General features: G+C 39.8%; 1 non-coding gene across 1 annotated transcript; it reads left to right on the top strand.

The window, feature by feature from the left end:
• Nucleotides 1-517: 517 nt before the first annotated feature.
• On the top strand, nt 518-624 carry LOC120250858. The gene has a single exon (XR_005533191.1). It is a non-coding gene; the product is annotated as a small nucleolar RNA R71 (small nucleolar RNA).
• The last annotated feature ends 9,352 nt before the right edge of the window (nt 625-9,976 follow it).

Here is a 9,976-nt window from a genome sequence, read left to right as displayed (position 1 = left end):
TGATTATTATGCTTAGGAAGAAGGTTTATACTGTTGTTGTGTTCCATGCCCTTGTGATGGTTGGCTCCATGAGAAGTTTGGGTGACTCCTCCACCCAGGGTTATAGGTGTTGCTGTATAGATTGTTTAGAAATTGATAATTCTGCCGCACAAAGTCCACCTACGCGAACTATCCAGTACCCACTTCTGTTGAACAACCAGGGTAACCTGTAGGCCCCTAATAATCACTAGGGGATCTAGACATGCGAGTTGATTATATGGCATCTAATATCTTGGTAATCATTTTAACTTGTGCAGCTAAAGTAGTGAACACATCAACTTGATAAATCCTGGCTGTCCTTGGCGGTTTGTTCTTGTCAAAACTCCATTGATACACATTATGTGCCATATCCTCAATCAATGTATAAGCTACACAATGTTGCTTATTACATAGTGATCCCCTACAGGCCGCATCAAGCATCTGCTTAGTTGCATTATTTAGGCTATTGTAGAAAATTTGGATCTACATCTACTCTACTATTCAATGTTGTGGGCATTTCCTTAATGTCTCCTTGTACCTCTCCCAAGTGTCATACAAGGTTTCAGATTCCAATTGTAGTAAGGATGAAATACCACTCCTTAATTTTGTGTTCTTGGCGGGGGGAAAATATCTTACAATGAAAGTTTTGGAGCCATGCTTCCAATTTGTAAGTGATCCCTGCGGCAAGGAACTTAGCCACTATTTCTCCCTTACTCGCAATGAAAATGGGAAGAGTCTGAGATGAATAGCATCCTCGAACACAATACTCGCAATAAAAGTGTCGCAAATCTCCAAGAAATTTTTCAAGTGTTCATACGAGTCTTCATCCTGAAACCCATCAAACTGGCACATCTGTTGCACCATCTAGATAAAGTTTCGCTTCAGATCAAAATTGTTTACTGCAACAGGAAGATGAACAATACTGGACCATACTCCCTCCAAATTTAAAATACTCTGCTACTGTTGGATCCTGGCCATTTCTTCTTCTTGACCAACTTCCACACTAATCTCCACTGACCCTGTTTCGCTCAAATTAATCTTCCTAATTCTTCTTCTAAAATTTCTCTCAACTTCTACATTAGGGTTAGCCAACGGAGACGAAGTGCTTCCCCAGGTCAAACAAGTGTACCCACACACCACAGATAGATCAATGTAAGCTCAAGAGAATAAAGTACATGGGATGAAATCAAAGCCAACAAGAATGATTAAGAACAAAAAGGGAAAACAAATATTCACAAGAAAATATTACTATAAGCAAACTAGATCACCAGATTCCAAAATTTGCTAAAAGTTGCCAGTATCCAGCAACGGTGCCAACAACTTGATGCACTCTCCGCAAGTGTACGGGTCTCAAGCAAGTCGTAAAGTGGTACCACGTGAGGGGTAGGGTTGTCGAACCACAAGGACTGGAACTCAAAGTACTTAGCTTTCCTCTGATCTCTAATTAAACAAAGGTTGGGTTGGTTTTAAAAAAGAACAAAACAAAAAATAAAGAGAATGGAAGGAAGGAATGGGTAGACTAGGGTTAAGTATTCAACAAAAAGAGAGCAATGCCCCGAGATGATCCCTACAAGTAATAGTATGCTGAATTGCTTCTATTGCCTACCAAGTGCATCCTAAGGTTCAAGTGTGTGCTCAAAAGCAATGTTGCATCTATGGTTCTCAAATACACCAAGGTCTGTTAATGTAAATGTGCATCTCAAGCACATCAAGTTTTGCAATCACAATAAGCAATCACAACTATGGTCATCCATACACCAAGTTATGCAACACAAGAATTAACACTAGAATCCAAAGAACTCTGTAGACTTTAAAAACAATTAGTCAAAGCATACAATACATTGTATTTCAACACCTCGGGGCACCATGGACGGTTAGTCCCTCATGGATGAGTACAACAAGGAAGAAACAAGTAAAAATCTAGAGAAAGAAGACATGATTCTACCCTTTCCACACAAGATGATCTTCTTTGGTGCCAACCCCACTTCTCTTGTGCCTCCAACTCGCACTTTATCTCCCTAGATGTTGTGGTAAAGCCAGATCTTCGATCAAATCCAAGTCCTCCTCGTGGAGAAAAGAATACCTGAACAAAGATGATCTCAAAACCCTAGAAATCTTGAGTTATATGGCAATTTTTGGGCTTGACACGGTATGCACACAGTCATGCGATGACCGTGTCCTAGATGAGGATTCTGAGTGACTTAGGCCCAGAATATTCAGAGGAATAGGAAATAATCATGCCATGCCCATGCCCTGTCTATGCATGATCATGGAAAGGGCTCCCAGATCGTGCTACCCATGTTTAGAAGAAACTATCTTCAAGCAGAGTTTTCCAGTGGAACGCGCACGGTCGTGCGAAGACCGTGTCAAGCCTGATTGCACGATTATCCTTGATTTCTTTCTTGTTTTTCTCCAGGCTGGGGTATTCAAGGGGATAGTGCACGGTCATGCGCTGCCTATGTAAGTCTTGAAACTTAGTAGAAACCTTATTCTTCTACTAAATTACTCCCAAAATTCACTCCACTTTGCTTCGAGCCCCTGATTTCTGCACATGAAGTAAATATACCCAAAATAGCACCTCAAATGTATAAAATATGCTAAAAGACAAGTAAATGAGTGTAAAGAGGGTAACTGAATACAATATGAAATGCACTCATCACAAGGTTTCCTGAATAATTTTGTTAAGTTTAGGAAGTGGACTATGATGCAAAAGTGTAGCACATTGATAAGTTCTTGAAAGTACATATTTTTCACATCATTTACACTGCATTCAGCATGAGATTCGACATGTTTAACACCAAATTAGTACATAATTATATTCTTTTCTTCACCACAGGCTTTCATTCTATTTTAGGGCCAAAGAAAATATTCAGGGTTGTTTCAAAGCAAAATGGACTAAGTAGCTAAATTAGAGCTTCACCATAGCTCACAACGACCGTGGTGACATCTCACCATGACCGTTGTCCACTCTTAACAAGGCCATTATCAAGTTGTGGCAGTGTGGAACCACTGGGAGTAACACAAAACCCATAAAGGCCTCACCATGGCCGTTGTGAATACATCACGACAATGATCCACCGACACAACTCCCAGAGAATCCATGCAAGGACGTGACTTGGAGCCCATGCAATAACTTACTCACCACGAGCATCACAATGCCTATGGTGAGGCCATAGCGAACTTGACATTATATAAACCATAGTTTTTCCTGTTCAAGGAGAGGTTCTTTTGCCTAATTGGGAAAAGCGACCAAAGTTCTAGAGATTTGAGCAGCTAGAGAAGATTTTCATCAAGCTTTCAGTAGATTCTGATGAATTTTCCAAGGGAGATTCACCGTGCATCAATAGTTGAGGGCATGTGAAGATTTATTAACGATCTTGGGATTCTCTTAATCTTAAACTTTGGAAATCTATTGGAAAAGTTAGTCTAGGAGTTCTTAATTCTTTATTTTTTGTTTCTGTGGATTTTTCTTTATTTATGTCTCTATTCTTGGTCCATTGGACCCAAATTTGAGGGGAATTATATATCTAGGTATTTTGATTATTACTTGTGAACTTTAATTGATGATTTCAATAAATCTCTTTGGTACTTTTTGATTCACTGCATGTTGATTGAATACTTATTGTATGGATGTGGTAAGGAAGATATACCTGAGCATTAGAACATACTTGCCTTGTCAGATCTATGCATGCGCTAAGAGATTAGGCATAGCTAGGTTTCCAGATTGGGGATTGATCACCCCTTAGGCTTAGAGTTTGATTTGTCCCATCTAGAAGAATTCTTGAACTTAAGGCAAATGTAGAAGGCTGGGATAGGAAGAGATTCCATCTTAATTTTCTAGTGATTTAGACTTGGTTACCAAGAGATTGGGACTAGTAGACCTCTGAATTCCCTTGGTCCAATACTAGAACATGATTGTCATAACTCAATGCATATCATAAGTAATAGTTAAGAAAATTTTCATATGAGTACCCAAGCCCTTACAATTGTGCTAAATGATCCTCAACTGTATTGTTACAACAAATTTGTAGATATAGACTTAGAAACACCATAGATGTTTAGGCTATTGATTATGTCAAAAAGAAGTAATAGGAGCCGCTCGTCATTCCCCATGGAATACGACCCTCATACTCACCCACGAGGTATTACTTGATAATCCGTACACTTGCGGTATTCACAGACTTAACTTTATTTATTTACATATTTTTACACCCACACTCTAGAGTCTATCACAGGTATTGACTCAAACTCAAGATGAAGAGTCATTAGAAAATGCCAGACATGCTAGTAACCATAAAGAGTTTTATAAGTGCCTGCAAAAGCTGTATAGGTCACAAGTTCTTGACTGATCCCATAACATATGTAACTTAGATACATAACTATGAATGGATTGATTTGGCTATTCACATATCCAATGAAGTTGGTGATAAAGTTGGAAATGATGAATTTCATCTAAAACAACAAATCAATTTCATAAAAAATCCAAAACATCTTTAGAACAATCAAAACAATGAAAATTCAAACTTTATAGTAGTTTGACAAGTATTACAAAACCAACTTAAAATCTTCCAATTTTTTCCTACCCCATTGATCTAATTGTTCACCGAACTTAGTCTCAGTCTCATCATCTTTCCATATAAGTTTGACAATCTCACTAGTGACCAATAACCTAAAGTAGTCTTCCTTTAAGAAAACTACACATCTCTAGAGCCAACAAAATAATAATTAGAGCCACAAAAATCCACAATAATAGGATGAGTGGTTTATAGAGGATTCTTTAAAGTAGCATTTAGAATTAAAACCAAAAAAACACTAAATTTATTAGGAGCGTACAATCTCTGTTCAAGGTTATGTGACTAGAAATGAACTTAGATTGATGAAAAAAGTGCAATATTCCGATTAATAACAATTTTTTTGCGGAGAAAGATGACAACGCCCCTTGCGTGTGACCCGCAAGTGCACTGGTGTCTAAGTAATAAATCCCAGGTGAGTGGGTATCATATCCACAGGGAATAGTGAATAGAAACACAACGATTGGTATCTAACTATGATGAGAATTAATCGATGGTATGATGAATGAGATTGATATAAAAAGAGATAAAAGAAATAAGAACGAGAGGCACAATAAAATTGAGAGGAAAGGCAATCGATAGAAGTGGGGCACTTGGACAATGCTCCCCCTAGGGTTAATATTTCAAGAGCAAGACCACCTATTATGCTTCCTAACTGATGCTTAATGAGTTCTGGAAATCCTAAAACACAAGTCCCAAACCCAAGGTCAACCGTGACTAACTCTACACTATGTCCCTGCAGAGAAATTACTCAGTCTCAACACCTCACATTGTGCAAAGTTGCATGGAGATCTAGGGATTCCAAATGATAAACCCTATTCATATGTGTAGATCTAACCCTTTGGTATAGGCGAAATACCCCTAATCATAATTAAGCCCCAGATACTAAAGTCAATTCAATGCTTCACTCTATTGCTCACGCAACTAAGCCCAGCGGAGTTCATCCTTTAGCACTTCACTCTATTGTGACCGCAAAGAACTCTAGGAAATGGAGGTAGGATAAATCATACCGGAGGGGAAAAGGGGCGCTCTGCCACCTCTTGACTCACCCTCTCAATCCTCTCCAATCTAGCATTGTCTAACCCTCATGGCGTGTCACTCATCCACCAAGGCTACCAAGATGGACTCTCAACCCTAGTGTCACTCTAAGGGAGAAATCATTCAACAAGCATTCAAGATTGGAACTCAATTAAAGACATCAATTAAGGAAAGCATAATAAAAGGTCAATGAAACAATAACATCCTAGGGTTTACAAAATCCAAGTACCCACTAAGGGGTTTAGCTCTCAATGGAGCAAGATTCAATCAATAATAAAATCAAAAGTAAAAATAAGTAATCTATAGGAAACCCCCCCTCGGTATTCGTATCGATGGTCTTGTGGAGTGGCCTCGTTCTCTGCAAATGTCCCAATAACTATCTTCCAAGAGAATTGCGGTGTTGAAGCCGGAGAACCACTGCAAAATCTTTGCCAAAACCCCTTTAAACCCTGGCCGCCAGCCTCTCAAAAGATGGAGAAAAGATGGGAAAAAGGATGCTGAAATCGGGCTGAATCGCGGCTTTAAAAGGGCTGGAATCAGCCATCCACACAGAATTGGGGAATTTCCACACGGCCGTTTGGATTCTTTGGAAATCTGATTTTCAGCTGGCCATGAACAGTACTGCTACAGTAAAGTGCTGCATTGTTTTACTACAGTACCGGCTAGAAACACTCCCGAATCCATATTTTTTTATTAAGGTAACATAAACGGACACACATTTACACCGTAGATCGCGTCGCTTCTTCAATAAACAGCCTCATTGGTGAAGATCTTGCTATCAATGCATAAATCGGGATACTCGAATGTGACTGCCTTTGTGCCCCTCCACATCGTTGTACTTGCTTGAATACCTGGAGGATGGCACATATTCTCATATCTTGAGCCTGACTTGTGTCTTCACATTTTTTCCTTCCCAAGATTTCATCAAATAGTGCATTCATGATCTACATTGGCTTCTTTTCCCAATATTTAGTTTCGCAACCCTATATGCGCAAAAGAACACAAATACACATGTATTAGTGCTTAAACCTGATAAAAGTAATGATTGATGTAAGAAAAGAATAGTTCGTATTACTAATACACAAGCACTTATCAAACTCCCCCACACTTAAGCTTTTGCTTGTCCTCAAGAAAAAATTAAACATTAGAGTATAGAAGAAATAAACATTGAAAGTGCTTGGCCTTAGGTTCACCAAAGTATGCAAGAAGAGCATTATACAAGTAAGGGAAATTTCGACACTAAATAAAGAAAATCAATGCTCTAGCTAAAGACTCGAATAAAAAAGGACAACAAATCCCAAATCGTGTAAGTGTGTGTAAACTCACTCAAGTAACCCAAAGTATACTCCTCAATGTTTCAAGTATAAGGGACATATTTAACTACAAAATGTAACGAAACAAAAAGATGGTAGTAGCTTTACACATCCTCTAAGATAGCCCTTTCCGAAGCGGTCACTAAGATGGCTTTCACACTTTCAAGGTGGTAGCTCTTTCTACCAGTGTGGTAGCTTTCACTCATCCCATGAGATAGCTTTTTCTCTTATTAGGGCATAACTAGTATCCGACTTATGAGAGTAGCTTCATAATTAATAGGTGGTAGCTTTTTCCACCTAAAATGCACAACTAAACAATATATCTATTTTTTCTTCTCTCTTTTCTTTTTCCAATTTTTTTTAGCAAAAATGAAATACGAAACAAAGCTAATTAGTCCCTTAAACATCAAACTTGAGTTTCCAAAAGAGTTTCATAAGCGAGTAGTGCAACAAGTGTCAATCGGGCAAAAATTCCTAGAAATTCAAGTAAAAACTAGAACATGAAAACATTCAATGTTAAAACTTCTCCTAAACTCTAGAATACAAATATTACCACTAAAATGAACAGTCATTGGCTACATGAGCATGTATGTCAATTAAAACTTATGTAAAAGACATGCGCAATATGAACTCCTCCCCCACACTTAAGATGTACATTACCCTCAATGTACGTATGCAAGCACAATAAAAAGTAAATCACTCAAAAGTATGTATGGGAGTGGACAATTGGATCAATACTCCCCTGAACTCTTAGTGTTGCGATTGATGGAGCTAAATTCTTGGGAGACAAGCTCCAATGGGTTGTGAAGCCCACACGGCCCAACATTGGCCGTGTCCATGACTAATTCTCAATTCCCATACTAAAAAGACCATCTGCAAACATGCACAATGGGGTTCAATGAAGCTCAATAAACAAAAACAACTCGAGCATATAAAAAAAATAGAGCAATAAAATACAACTCGAGACAAAACTAAAAGATAAACTCAGAAGGAAGATCCTTTCCGAGCATACAAGTCCAAAATAAAATAAAAAAAATAAAATGTTAAAAATAAGAACAAGGAAGGTAAAGACGCCTCAAGTGTAGCTGTCAATTGCTGGTGCATTTGTTGCCACTGCTGGTGAAGATGACGCTGGTGCTGCAAAATAAATCAAGATTGGGCGAAGAAAAGAGAAAGAGAAGCTTAACGGTGAAATGAGAATGAAAGAATAGAAAAACGGCCGGGAAACTCAAGTAACAATTCTCTAAAACGACGGTGAGTGGTCAGGAGAGTACAAGGATGCGTTCTTAGAATGTTTGGGAGTGAAAAGATGAAAAGGCAAAATAAATTTATAAAGAGAAAATGTAGTCTTTTGAGTTCTGTACATCCACACGGGCGTGTGGAAATTACCCACGCCTGTGTGACTCCACAAGAAAGACCCACAGGGGCAGACTCACGCCCCTATGGTTTCTCGGGATGATACCTTATGCTTCTGAATACATCCATACCGGCGTGCGGAAAATTCCTACGCCCGTGTGCCCGACCCGTAGGGGCAGACGCATGCCCCTGTGTATTCTCTGTGAAACCCAAGAAATTCTTCTAAGTGTTTCACACACCCGTGTGAAAATTTCCTACCGGCGTGGACATTCATAGGGCCAGCTCACAAGGGCACCCACACGCCCCTGTGTATTCTCGAGATGGAGGAGAGTTCTTCTGCAGAGATCCACACGGGCGTGTGAAAATTATCCACGCTCTTGTGGTTGTCACAGGGTCATCTACAGGGGCAAGTGATAAGTGCTTGTGCGATATGAATGCAAAGCATTATTTCCTTATGTTGAGCATTACTTTTCTCGGGTTTTTACACTAATATGTGTGTTTTTATGTTACTTTTATGCAGGTAGGGTTGTGAGGCCGAGTATGAAGGAATTAGGCCAATGTGGATCATAATGCACCTATTTTGGAGGAAATCTTGCTAAGGTTCAAACGCGAAGACATAGGTCAGGTGTGAGATGCTAGAGTGTGTGCCAACATCCTCGTATTCGCGTGAGCACATCCATTTGGAGGGGCACAAAGGCAGTCACACTCGAGCATTCCGACTTATGCATAAAAGAACAAGAGCTCCACCAACATGTACATCATTGAAGAAGCAAGTGATTCACGACGTAAACGTGTGCCCGTTTGCGTTACTCCAATGAAAGTATGGAATTGGGAAGTTATTCAGGTCGAGACTGTAGTAGGGTACTGCAGCAAATCACTGTAGTAGTTACTGTTCACAGCCGGCAGAAAATGACAGTTTCAGAGAATCCACACGGGCGTGTGGAAATTATCCACGCCCGTGTGGAAATTCCACAGGGGCGTGTGACATCATACACGCCTGTGTAGTCGTCCGATTCCAGCCCTATTTAAAGCCGATTTCAGCCCTGATTTCAGCATTCTTTTCTCCATCTTTTCCCCAACTTGCGAGAGGGCTTCGGCTAGGGTTTCGAGGGATATTGGCCAAGGTTTTGGAGAGGTTCTACGGCTCTGACATCGTGATTCCATTAGGAAAAAGGTTAGTAGGGGAGCTTCGATCGAGGCGTATCCTATACCGGACGAAGGAATCCTTGGACGACGAGTAGAGGACTCTCCACAAGACCATCGACACGACCATCGAGGGGGTTTCTTTATGGATTCATTGCTTTTACATTCAATTTCTTTGATTGTACTTTGCTCCATGGAGAGCTAAACCCCTAGTGGGTACTTGGGTGATTGTGAACCCTAGGATGTATTTGTTTCATTGAACTTCTTTATTATGCTTTCAATAAATTGATGTTTATTGTGAGTTCCAACCTTGAATGCTTAATTGTATGAACATTTCCCCTAGAGTGACACTAGGGTTGAGAGTTCTTATTGGTAACCTTGTGAGTGAGTGACACACCACAAGCGTTAGACAAAGCTAGGTTGGAGAGGGTTGAGAGGGTGAGTCGAGAGGTACAGGAGCGTCCCCTTTCCCCTCCGACGTGATAGATTCTACCTCCGTTCCTCAAGTTCTTTGCGGCCATAATAGAGTGAATGGTC

The sequence above is a fragment of the Dioscorea cayenensis genome, chromosome 19 (genome assembly GCF_009730915.1).
Source record: "Dioscorea cayenensis subsp. rotundata cultivar TDr96_F1 chromosome 19, TDr96_F1_v2_PseudoChromosome.rev07_lg8_w22 25.fasta, whole genome shotgun sequence".
In the NCBI taxonomy this organism is placed as follows: Eukaryota; Viridiplantae; Streptophyta; class Magnoliopsida; order Dioscoreales; family Dioscoreaceae; genus Dioscorea; species Dioscorea cayenensis.
This window is presented reverse-complemented; position numbering and strand designations above follow the sequence as displayed.